The 12,955-nt window shown below is 44.0% G+C and overlaps 1 long non-coding RNA gene and 3 other non-coding genes across 5 annotated transcripts in view; 2 read left to right on the top strand and 2 right to left on the bottom strand.

The window, feature by feature from the left end:
- Window positions 1-7,568, bottom strand: part of LOC113269566 (uncharacterized) — a 46,216-nt gene extending 38,648 nt beyond the window's left edge. Inside the window, exons 1-3 of one of the 2 annotated variants that reach the window (XR_008957091.1) lie at window positions 6,965-7,534; window positions 4,564-4,932; window positions 2,540-2,749 (exon numbers count right to left, since the gene is read on the bottom strand). This is a non-coding gene — a long non-coding RNA (uncharacterized LOC113269566). Of the gene's footprint in view, window positions 1-2,539; window positions 2,750-4,563; window positions 4,933-6,964 lie in introns of both variants that reach the window. The other variant, XR_003321487.3, reaches the window with a different exon arrangement.
- On the bottom strand, window positions 6,910-6,981 carry TRNAH-GUG (transfer RNA histidin (anticodon GUG)). Its single transcript has one exon. It is a non-coding gene; the product is annotated as a tRNA-His (tRNA).
- A 76-nt stretch (window positions 7,569-7,644) lies between the features above and the next one.
- On the top strand, window positions 7,645-7,716 carry TRNAH-GUG (transfer RNA histidin (anticodon GUG)). The gene has a single exon. It is a non-coding gene; the product is annotated as a tRNA-His (tRNA).
- A 1,462-nt stretch (window positions 7,717-9,178) lies between these two features.
- On the top strand, window positions 9,179-9,250 carry TRNAH-GUG (transfer RNA histidin (anticodon GUG)). Its single transcript has one exon. It is a non-coding gene; the product is annotated as a tRNA-His (tRNA).
- Window positions 9,251-12,955: the final 3,705 nt, after the last annotated feature.

Raw genomic sequence — 12,955 nt, 5'->3', positions numbered from 1 at the left:
ATTGTTAGCAGGAGTCCTCAGTTCCTCAACTCATGGGTCTATCCATAGGATGCTTGAGTGTCCTCATGACATAGCAGCTGGCTTCTTCTGGAGCTAGTGATGTGAAGGTGCCAAGGGGAGGCGGCCCCAAGATGGGCCACTCTGGCATGAACATTATTTTGAGTTACAAACAATCAAAACCCAGTAGATTCAGCAAAAGCTCTTTACATCTCCCTCAACTGCCTGCTTGAACTAGGAAGAGAGCTATTAACAGATTCTTCTCTACCTAAGTAACTTATCTACATAATAGGGCAACCTTTGTTTTCCAAACATCTCCTCTCACCTTCTCACTGTTGGTCTTTCTCCCCCCTTGTATCCTCGGGTTCCTATCCCTCCTCTTAGCTCATATAAGCCTCTTGTTGTCTCACTGTCTGGAATTCCCATGTCTGTGTGGATTCCCTGTACAAACAGGGATTAATGTGTGATTTTCTCCTGTTAATCTGTCTCGTGTCAATTTAATTCTTAGTCCAGCTAGAAGGACCCTGTAGGGTAAATTATTCCCCTCTGACAGATCCAAGAGAGAGAGCAAAGAGGAAGCCACAATGCACTTTATGACCTCATCTCAGAAATGACATACCATCACCTCTACTTTATTCATTTGAAGATGTCACCAAGTCTAGCCCTCACTCCAGGGAGAGAAATGAAGCTCTACTTCTGGAGGGAGGAGCATCAAAAAATTTGTGAACACGTTTTAAAACCACAAGTTCTCTTGAAGCATTTGATCTAAAGAGATTTAGGGAGGGAAGGAGATCTTAGTAGTTTTGATGATATAGTAAGAAAGAAAATCATCCAGACTCAGGATGAGGCCAGTGAACCAAAGGGTAGTCATGACACAGAAGTATTTTGACTCTGAAATTTAGGGAAAAGAGTCAAGTCTCAATTTTTACATGTGTCTCTCCCTTTTAACTTAAAATTACATTTGAAAATTGCATATTCTGTCACCATGTCAGATTCTCAACACCAACATGATATTAGGGTAACACAGATACATCGAAATATTTTCATACTATTGTAACTACCATGACTCCAAAAAGTTTTCCACCTTTGATATTAGAGCTTCCTCTCAAACCTCATCCATTTCCTTCATCCAACATGTCCATCCCCTCTACCTCTGAGCTAAAGAACCTTTGAATTTACTGCCCTCCAATCACACACCTATGGGTGTGATGTGAGGGAAGAGACCCTCCTTCACCCCCAGATTAGTCCCCCCAACCTCAACAACCAGAACCAAAAGCTGAAATTTTCTGTCTCTCTTCTGAATTAAGACTTTGTCAATAATTACCCATTTATACCTCATCTTTCTAAAATACAGATATGAGTATGTCCTCTTCTGCTTAAAAATGGAGACTTAAAGGAATGCCTGGGTGGCTCAGTTGGTTAAGTGTTTGCCTTCAGCTCAAGGCACAATCCTGGAGTCTTGGGATCGAGTCCCGCATTGGGGTCCCTGCTCAGAGGGGAGCCTGCTTCTCCCTCTGCCTGCTGTTCCCCCTGCTTGTGCTCTCTCTCTGGCAAATAAACAAATAAAATCTTTTAAAAAATGGAGACTTAACCGGTCCCCCAATACCTATAACAAGGTCTATAAATGGCCTTCAGGAAATCTGTGAATTCTTGACATTTTTGTCATAGGTACCTCATTTGGAGAACAAGCCTATGGCTTTAAATGGATCCCCCAAACAGTAAGTTACCACAAAATGTCAAGAACCGCTGGTTTCCAGGAAAAAGGCCTGACTCAACAAGGGGCAAGAGAATCATCACAATTTGACTCCACCCTTCCTCTCCCTTTCATATCTTATGTCACGGCTATGACTTGTCTTTCCCTGTGCTACCTGTATGTTCATGCTTCCTTGCCTTTGTTTCTGCCTTTCTCTCTGCCTAGAATACCTTTCCCTCTTTTCTGCCAGGAAAATTACTATGCATGTCTTGGAACCCAGCTCAAATGTCATATCCTGGGGGAATGAATGATCTAAGCTGTAATGCATTTTGTATATACTTCTAACATAATTGTAATTGTTTCTTCACTCTTCTGATTAACCCTGGACTGAAATGATCATCTCAGAGTTAGAACGAGTCTTATTCAAATTTGTATCTCCAAGGCCTAACATAGGTCATACTAGGGCCTACTATTTGTCGGGTGGGTGGAAGGGTGTTAGCTTGGACCACTGCCTGACAGAACAGGGATAACCTCCCTATGAGCATTCCCCCGCAGACCCCTTATAAACTGAGGACGATTTCTTTTCCCCCTAATGCTTTGCTCTGTAGTGAGCTTTGTACTTTTAGATTTTACTGACCAGTAAAATTTCAAAAATAATTTTGGAGATCAACATTAGATTGCCAATTTTTAATTTTCCGAGTAAAGACTTTAGAAGAAATTATCACTTACCTTCTCTAATCATGTTATAAAAGAAAAGTCACTTTAAAGCCTCAAAAGTATGAAGGATATAATCTCAGCCTAGAAGACAGTCCTTTGAGTTAAATACACTTAGCCTTTTTAAAAGCTTACCACATTGAGCTTATTTTCTTTCATTCCATGATGAAAAATTCCTCTCTGTTTATCAGTTCTAGAATAATGTTTGGAAAGCACTGATTTAGACCTTTGCTTCTGAAAGGTGACTCCTGCATTCTTCCTCAGGAATAAGTTTTAGGTCTCATGACAGGAATAGTCCTCAGGATCTCCCCATGGGTTTCTTGTTGCAGGAATAGAGAGAAGTACCTGGAAATAAGAGACCAACTAATGTATATTGAGCACTTACCATCACAATTAAAAACTCAAGAAAGCAAGAAATGCAACTTTATCTCTTTTTCTTACTGAATTTATTTTCTATTTGAATATGTCCCACTGGGTGACAAATATAATCTTAATTCAGGGTCCCTCTCCCTTTCTTTCATCTTTGATCCAGGGGACTGATTTAGTGCACAGGCAGGGCTAGAGGACACGTCCCAAGATCTTAAGCACTGATGAGATTATGATGTCTTATATGTAACTGAAAAAATTTTAAATACATATAGTTCATTATTTCCCAATAAAGTTCTCGGGTTTTCTCTTTCTCCTGAAATTATCACTTCAGTGCTTTTTATTCTTTCAAAAAACTGTCCTACATTTTTGGGTAGATGCTTTGTTTCCCTGGTATCCTTGCTAAGTTCTAGGCCAACCAGTTGGGGTCATCTGATTCTGCTCATTGGTCACTTGGATATATTTGATTTTATTGTGGGTCCATGCAGATCACCACAGAGTCGTCCTCACACACAAGACTGCCTCAGATCTGAAGGCTCTTTATGCCACATCTGAGCCATTCAGGGCTAGAATTTCTCTCTTCGGTGTAAAACTTTGATCCCTTTTAAAATGCAACACTTATTATTATCAGTCATCATACTTTGTACAGATAAAGGAGTTGAGGGAATAGAAGGCAGAGAACAGGAGGACACTGTATCACATTATTTTCCATTGGCTCAAATTCTCTTTTTATTTTTTGTTTAGCTTTCCTTTCTGATTCCTGCACTAGACTATAGGTCTATGAGAACAACACATTTGTCTTATTCATTACTATACCCCCAGAAACTAGAACAGTGCCTGGCACATAGTAGGCCCTCAATAAATATTGTTGATCTAATGAATGAGAATGATGTGATAAGAAGAACACAAAGAGGTAGAAAAGTGTCAGAGTGAGGGGGCTGAAAGTGCTAGAAATAAAATTCAATTCTTTCACAGTTTGTATCAGTTTTCTCTTGGAAAGTTTTGTTCCACTGAGGCAAGAAATGCCTCTTCCTTCTACCATTTCATGTGTGTGTGTGTGTGTGTGTGTGTGTGTGTGTGTGTGTGTGTAGGGTGGGGAGAGGCTGGGGAAGAGAGAATGTTAAGCAGGCTCCATTCAGGAGGAGGGGCTTTATCTCAGGAGCCTGAGATCATGTCCTGAGCCAAAATCAAGAGTCTGATGCTTAACCAATTGAGCCACCAGGCGCCCCTCTTGTGTTGTTTTCTGATTGTTGCCTCTGGGCTAGTTGTTTCTCCTAGCTGGAAAGCTAAACTATTTTGGGCAAGGAATATCAGTCTATACCTTTGCAGCTCCCCAGGATGCAAAGAACTTTGAGAGCTAAAAGATGCTAGTTTACTGAATGAATGAATGAATGAATGAATGAAATTTGAGTCCTGAATATCCAGAGACTGTCTGAGGAATGGGCTCCCTTTTGGGGGTTAAGGCAAAAGTGGTGTCTCCCAGACTGAGTCTTAGCCAGCCTCGGTGTTCTGCATCCACTTTCTGGGGTGCAGCACCTCCTAGTGGAAGTCCAGGGGTGCTGCCTCCTCCCTAGATGGCCCAAATATGGGCCTCTTGGTGACTCCCTCCCAGAGCTCCACCTTGTTATCCTCAAAACCTTAATGTTACTCTCCTACATGAGGTCCAGTAGACTCTGGCAGGTCCCTTCTAGTAACCCCAAGTACTGACAAGGTGAACAATGAAGGGCTCCATTCCAGCCAAGTATTGTAGACAACAGCAGCACTTCTCAAACTTGAATGTGCAGATGAATCACCTGGGAAGGATCTTGTTAAAATGAAGATTCTGTTCTAGTAGTTCTGGGTTGCAAACCAAGATTCTGAACTTTGAACCACCTTCCAGGAGCTGCCAAGGCTGTTGGTCCAGTCTGTAGTACACCTCTGCGGTGACCAGCAGTTATAGCCGCAGCAACCCCCAGAGGCACCAGGTGTGACCTGGAAACCATGGGGTTGGCTGTTTATGCAAATACTCCGTAGCTGATAAATTACAGCTGTCCCCTTCAAGGATTACCCCTTAAAAGTCAACACACTGGGGGCTCAGGTCATGATCCTGGGGTCCTGGGATCAGGCTCCGCATCAGGCTAGGATCTGCATAACGCTCCGGCTCCCAAATAAATAAATAAAATCTTAAAAAAAAAAAAAAAAGAATACTGTATGTTAACTATACTGGAATTAAAATTAAAAACTTAATAAAAATGTTAAAAAAAAAGTCAACACACTGATACCAAAAAATATTTTGGTGGACTGTTGCCTAAAACATTTTTGGAATTGTTGTTGAAGCTTGTTGCAACTTAAAAACTCAGTTTTTCTTTTTCTTTGAAGGTAGATTTAAAAGCAGTCAAAAAACATTTCAAAATAAAATGTGACTATAAATATTTGAGATGGATTTACTTATATGACTTATAAATTAGGCTTGAAGGTAATCCTCAAACAAGAGTTCCAAAAATTTTTGGGGCAGCTGATTGGAGAAAGGGGAATATCTGCTTTGAAACACAACACTCATTTAGATTCTTAGTACCACTGCGTTCCTTTTTAAGGTATTGATTTTATTATGTCCTTTCTAAGGAGTTGATTTCATTACTAATTTATTTAAGTAAAACTTTAAAACTTAAACAGTGGCAGGCACTGTTGTTTTACAAATATTAATTCATTTAATTCTCATAATAAGCCTGCTTTTATTCCCATTTTACAAAGGAGAAAACTGAGGCACAGAGACATTATGTGGCTTACCTAAAGTTACCCCGCTAATTAATGCAAGAGTCAGGATTCAGACCCTAGGGAGCCTGCTTCCAGGTGTCACTGGCTCAATTATTAGGCTATGCTAACCTTAATTAGAGTTAGGACTAGCCTAAAGAGTGTCAGCTACTACAGAGTCTATCAGAAGGAAAAGAAAAAAGTTAAGTGACTTATAATGGAGACGGGAAGCCTACAAAAAATAACGAATCCAACCCAAACAGAAACAGCTGGAGCGGGCATGTGTGAATAGAGAGGTCTTACACCCCCTGCCTCCTTCCTGGTTCTAGAAAAGACCTCAAGGTGGAAGGGATAGCAAGTTCTCAGGTTGACTTTCTGCTATTCTGTTCTCTCATGCTCTGAGCTGTTCTGTTTTGTGGCTTGAAACTCGTCAAATTTACGAAACTGGGAGCGCGGAGACCTTAGGAAATTACAGCCCGCGGTAGTGTCTTGCTTTTTACATGTTGTTCAGTGAGTCTTTGCTGATGGATTGTGGGTAAAGGGGGCACAGCCCCAGAGAAATGTCCATCTCTTCCAGGAATGCTTCCTGACTTGCTCTGCCACTTCCAGGCCCCCTGAGAGGAGCTGGGGAGGCTCATTCCTCACTCGGTCCTATCTCATTCCCTCCTTGACAGTGACACAGCCGCCAGCAGCTACCTGAGAGCCGAACCCAAACTTCACTTCCATTTTGTCTAATGCCAAACAACAGACCCGAATTTGGGGAGCTCGGATTTTTTAAGTGCACATAAAACAAACCAACAAATGAAATTTGCTTTATATCTGAGGTAGATGAGGGGGAAAATCCTCCAGGAGAGAACACCCTCTCACCTAGGAGGCTGTGGAAGCGGAGGCCCCAAGCCCCTCATTAGCACCCCTCACAGTGGCTATGGGAACCGGTGCCGCTGGTGTGGTCACGTTTTTCACCGGTGACAGCATCTGAACCAGAAATCGTTCGCTGTATTGTCTAATCTGCATTCTTCTAACCCTTAAGAAATGTTTGCCCTTGGTTCCTCTAACCCCTACACTGGAAGTACTGAAGTTCTAACAGGGTGAGGCTTTTCTGAGGACCTGGTGTGCGATTTGACCGCTCACAGGCCAAATGAGGAAAGAGGAAAGTACCACACAGAATGACGTCCTAAAACAATCACACAGCGGGGAGGACGGAGGAGGGCCGCTTCACTCGCACTCAGAGAATTAGAAAGAGGAAGTAAAGTCCCAGAGATCCGCAGAACTTCTGTCCACTTCTGTCGCATTATAATTTCGGCCCCAACGTCACCTACTACCAAGGGGGCAGTCGGGGCGCAGCCTCGGGATGCAGTGTGGCTTCCCAAATCTAAAAAGGCGCCCTTGCCGTGCCATTGTTCCCACAATGCCGTGACTCGGATTCGAACCGAGGTTGCTGCGGCCACAACGCAGAGTACTAACCACTATACGATCACGGCGAGCTACCGGGACGCCACGAAGTTCCAGCTCCCGAGTGTGGGCCTTCTGGTTCAACCAGCCGCCGCCTTAGCCTTCCAACGTCGCCCACGGTTTGTCAGGCTGCCTGGCCCTCGCGCTGACCCTGAAGCGAAGTAGGGGCGCCGTGAACTTCCCCCGCGGGTCTCCGCCGGGCGTGCGCACGGATCGTGGAAGAAAGGACGTGAAAGTGCTTTGCAAACGAAAGATTCCTAGGAGGTGGGGACGCTTCGCGTAGCCGGTACGGACGTGCTGCCCCGGGGTCGCCCGAATGATGGGTCCCTCTCACACGCACCATGCCCCGGCGCTCATGCTATCTGAGCGGATTCTGGCTAAGAACGGGGCTGTCTCTCGAATTCTACAAGAAGGAAAAATCAGTTCCGACCCATCCGCACAACTTCCTTCGAGGCGCGGGGGTTAGGGAAAGCTCGAGCGCTGCCTCCAAACGGGTGAAGCGGCGGGTTGTGGCCAGCGCAGACGGCTGATTGAATTCAAGAAAGCAGGGAGACCAGTGCGTCTGCGTGCACACAGGGAGAGGCGAAGCTGTTGGAGAGCCGCGAGAACAGTTACTGACGTGACAAGGGGGCGGGGCCTTTAACACAGAAAGACTCAGGCGAGGAAACCGAAGGCCGGGTCCCCAGTAGCTCGCCGTGATCGTATAGTGGTTAGTACTCTGCGTTGTGGCCGCAGCAACCTCGGTTCGAATCCGAGTCACGGCATTGCGAAGGCAATGGCACGGCAAGGGGTTTGACTTTTATCGCTGTCCTCCATTTTTATTTCGAATTTGTAACAACATTCTCGAAAATGGATCCCAATCCCCTTGTGACAGTTGGAAACGACGTTTACGTCACACCAGCTCTGGCTAAATTGGACTTCCGTAGAATATAGGCTTCCGGTTACTCGGCCTACCCGCGATACCGTTCAGTTGGGACAAAGCACAGAGCGCTCACAGGGCTGATAATTGTTGTCATAGACATAATGTACGAATTTCCATGGAGCGCTGGAAAAGAACTCCCAATAATAATAGGAAGAGAAGGCTGCGCAGAGGAGGTGACTTTTGAAGTAGCTCTTAAAGGCAGAGAAGGAATTTGCCGAGCAGGCAGGATAATCTTGTGTGCAAAGGTATGAAGGCGGTCTCAAAAAGGAACTACCGGCAATTCCTCTCTATAAATCTTCCCCCTTCCCCACCTCTAAAGGACCTGTTGAGTGAATGAATGCAAGTAATTCAGGAATGGGAAACGACACTGAGGGAGGGCCAAGGTATGAGCTGGAAAAGGTGGACGAATTTCCAGCAGTCTGTGCGTGGGGGTGAGGGGTGGAGGAGTGAAAGGATTCGATTCGTGTTTAGTAACATCCCTCCGGTGACTCTGCAGGGGGTGAGGGTGATGATTAGAGCAGACAGGTGGTCACCGTGGATTCTCTCGTTAGAACCAGTGGCACGTTCTCAGTGAAGCATAAAGCTTCTGCCTACTGTGGACTCGGCCTGGTTCTAGGCGCTGTGGGGGCGTGAGCACTGATGGGCAAGAAGAAAAACCGGACTGATGCCTGCTGCCGCCCGGGGCACAACCGAGGTGGGCACCGGGTCCGGCGGCGGGACAACTGTGAGGGAGGAGTCAGGGCCATCGGGGCAAACAGACGCTGCAAGGAAGTTGATGGGGAGGGGATCGGCAGGGTGAGATGCGTTCATTCAGCCGCTTCTACGTGGCCAACCTGTCCTGGGGGCGTCCACATCCTCCATGGAGGCGATTTGGGGTCACTCCTGGGGGAATCAGCAGGGGCCAGAACCTCTTAGGAGCGCCCCCTGCAGACCCGGGACGCTGGAAGGATCTCCCAGGCACAAGAGGTGGGCATCTTCCTAGGAATGAGAATTACATAACCCGTGAACACTGAGTTCCGGCCAGTCCCGTCCCTGGATGCCCAAGTGGTCCCCCCTAAACTCCCACCTTATTCACATAGAACCCACCCATCCCCACTGCAACATCACCAGTTCTGTGGCTAACGGACCAAAACCTGAGAGAACCCGAGCAACGGCCGACAGCGCAATGCGCCTGCGCATTCTCAGATTTGGCAGCTGGAACTCCGCCCCATAGGTTGGGTCTCTTGGTGACGTGCACACTGCGAAGGCCTATGACTATTGAAGAGGACAATCAGAAGGCCATCCTTACAGGTCCCCGGTAGCTCGCCGTGATCGTATAGTGGTTAGTACTCTGCGTTGTGGCCGCAGCAACCTCGGTTCGAATCCGAGTCACGGCATTGTGGGAACAATGGCACGGCAAGGGGCTTAACTTTTTAAATTTTTCTTCTTGCAGTCGATGTTTTATAGAGATCACAATTCGCTTTCTTGAAATGAACCACCGCGTCTTTCTGCCTGGAAGAGTGAGCCACCCCTAAGATCGCCACCTCCAGTAGTTCTTAGTTAATGCTCTGAATTCAGTTTCACAAGTTATAATCCCTTCCCTTCTGAAGAAATTGAAAATCGGTGTCTAAATCATGCTACAGCAGCAAAACAGCGCGCCCCGTGACCTTGTGATTTCTTTTGCTTTTCATGAATTTTTAAAAGTTGAGTTGTTTATGTTTAAATAGAGAATACATGTGCACAAGTCCAGTGAAAATAAGTCTCCCTATCATTCTTCACCTCATCCACAAATTATTGCAGTTTCCTTCATATCTTTCCATGACAGTCCTTGTATAAACATTTACATAGCATATATGTATAAAAATATATCCACCCACAAACGACCTCTTCCTTTCCTCGCCCTCACCCCCAGAAGTCAGACAGAACTTGAGGTGATATATTTGCACTAATAGGCAATCTTCCTTTACAAGGAAGAGTACACATACAGGGAGGGAATATCCACCCACTGATCCTGTCCTTTTTCTCCCTAGGCCCTGGATCCTGGCTGGGTCAGGTGAGGGATGACTGGGTTGGTGAGATAGAAGAAAGGGATTCCTTATTGTGCTTATAAAAACCTTTGGATGGGAGCCTGGTCTCTGTTGAGAAGCAGTCCTATTTTGATTTTATGTTGCAAGGGCAGGGTAGCATCCTAGGTTGGGCGTTGGGAAGAGGGACTTGACTTAGTAGTCCATTTGGAGACCCTTCACTTCCATCTCTCTGTTATCTTATTATCGGGATCCAATTTAAATTACAGGCCACTAGAGTTAGAAAATTCAAGTTAATCAAAGGCAGAACTGAATCTTACAATGCATATGTTCTGAGCATACATGCTCTCCATAAATATTTGAAGAGAGGTTTCTTATGGAGTCCATAAATGAGTGAAGTGGGCCAGTTTACTTCATGATCATACCTTAGATTGTATTCTTTCAAATACATGTTATTTTCATATCAGACAAATAGAAAACTTGGCCCAAATGAAACTCCCATCTATATCTAAAATCTCAAGGAACAGAGTGCATACATGAGTGTGCTAAGACATGTTTGTCCTCTCAAGTTTGTGAACAGAGAAGGGTCTGAGGCAAGGCTGGAGACAGAAGGCAAGGACAGGTCTTAGAAGAAGGCAAAACCCAGAAGGGATCAGAACTCAGGAGAGGACTGGGCATCCAAAGTTAGACAAACAGAAGTGCAGACACCCCACTTACTACCCATTAAGAAAAGTAAGGGCTAAGGACTAGGCCTTGGGACATGCACGAATTTAGGAGGTTAAAGAAGGAAGAGGGTGTGTCCTGAAAGAAAGGAGGGAACCATAACAGTGTCATTTAAGGAAAGTTTGGAAGAAGAAGGTTTCAGGGATGGAGGTCAGCAGATTCGGGTGTTGCAAAGGAGAAAGAGGAATAAGATAAAATCATTGGGTTTGACACTTAGAAGTCATCGTTGACTTTAAAAATGTGAGCAACTAGGCAATGTATATAATGAGTCAGAAAAAAAAATGTACACCCTTTGTCCTAATAATTCCATTTCTGGGTATCTTGCTAAAGGAAATAATCCTAAACCTGGAAAACGTATCTGCATAAAGATGTTTATTACAGGGTTATTTAGAAGGGAAGAGAGTGCAAATATCTTGAATGCTCAACAAATAAGGTAATATTGAACCAAACTAAAATATGTTCATTTGATGATGTATTGAATAGTCTTTCTTAAAGTATCAAAGGTACGTAAATGAAGTATTAGGTCAACTTTTATTTATTTTTTATTTTTTTTAAAAGATTTTATTTATTTGACAGAGAGACAGCCAGCGAGAGAGGGAACACAAGCAGGGGGAGTGGGAGAGGAAGAAGCAGGCTCCCAGCGGAGCAGGGAGCCTGATGTGGGGCTCGATGCGGGGCTCGATGCAGGGCTCAATCCTGGGATCATGCAAGCCCTGAGCTGAAGGCAGACGCTTAACGACTGAGCCACCCAGGTGCCCCCAACTTTTCAATACCATTTCCAACTAAAAGGAGTCAGGAAAAATGACAGATTACGGGTCTGCAGCAGGGGAAGTACAAGTCTGAAATATTTTCTATAAGAAAGCAAGTTAACTGCTTAAAGATTGATGGGACCAACTCAAAAGGACACAGAAACGTCTTTAAAGGGCTCATATTAGCCAAATTTGGGTCAATTTGAGCATGAGAAAGTAATAACAGTAATAATACTAATGGATTATATCACACTGAATAGATAGACATATAGATAAATAGATAATTTTTGAGACCATGGGGATGAAAGAGAGAAACAGACAGAGAGAGAAGCAGCAGCAGCAGCTCTTCTTTACAAGAGAATGTCAGATAATAAATGCAGAAGAAATGACAGAATTAGAGTCACCATTTTGCAGTCCCCAGCATCATAACAAATAGAAGGAGAGATCATCAATGGAAGCTAAAAACCACTGGGCAAAACATTGTTGGGAGCAAATAATCAAAGATCTCAGGATATGCCACCACAGCTTACTTTAAATTGTAAAGGAAAGATGTGATGGACTCCAAATTAACCAAGTGATCAAGCCCAGCATCTCCAATGAAGGGACAAATGTGCGCTACCCGGCCTGCCAGTGTAATATAGTGGGAAGTCCACAATATCCCCTATGTAGCGGTTCTTCCCAAAATGTCTAATCTGAATCGAATCATGAAGAAACTGGAAAAACCCAGAATGTGGGACATTCTACATGACAACTGCCCTGGACACTTCATAATGATCAATGTCATGAAAAACAAACTAACAACAATAAAATGGGGAACTGGTCAAGATTTAAAAAGACTAAAGAAACTTAACAAACAAATACAATGGGAGAGCCTTAATTAAATCCTGAATCAGGACAAAAGTATATATATAAAAGACATTTTGGCAAAGTGGAAAAAATTTAATACGAATTGCATAATAAACATTATTGTGGACATGTTCCAATGGCCCTATAGAATAATTCTTTATTTTTAGGAAATGGCTGCTGAATTATTTAAAGCGAAAGTGTCATGGTATTTGCAACTTGCATCAAACAGTTAAGGAAAAAAGAGAAAGGGATAGAGTAAATATGGCAAAATGTTAAAAAGTAGTGAATTTAGGTGAAGGGTTATAGATTTCCACTGTACTTTCTTTGAACTTGTCTGTGGGTTTGACTTTTTTTTTTAATTGGAAGAAAATAAAGCTTACATAATAAAAATGGGGAAACTATGCAATGTTGAGTGAAAAAAAATAAGGACATAAAATTGTGTATACCACAATTATAGCTATATAAAAATAAGAACAAGAGAAATGATCTTTATTCATTTCAACATTTGTTAAGCTCCTGCCACATGACAGGCTCTGCACTAAGAGATGGGAGTACCCTGCTTTCCTGTAGAATCCTGATTTTATGGTGTAATGCTTAAAATGCAAGACTTTGGATCTGGCTAACCTCACCCAAGTCTCAGAGAGCCTTGCTGTGATGACCTCACCTCTATATCCTGGGTTCCTAGCAAGCTGCTTGGCCCCCGTGAGTAGCTCAACAGCCTGCTTCCAGGAGTCCACACTCCGGGGAGGGAAGAAAGTGC

Source organism: Ursus arctos, unplaced genomic scaffold (assembly GCF_023065955.2).
Source record: "Ursus arctos isolate Adak ecotype North America unplaced genomic scaffold, UrsArc2.0 scaffold_36, whole genome shotgun sequence".
NCBI lineage: Eukaryota > Metazoa > Chordata > Mammalia > Carnivora > Ursidae > Ursus > Ursus arctos.
Note: the sequence above shows the minus strand (reverse complement) of the source record. Positions and strands in the feature narration are given on the sequence as shown.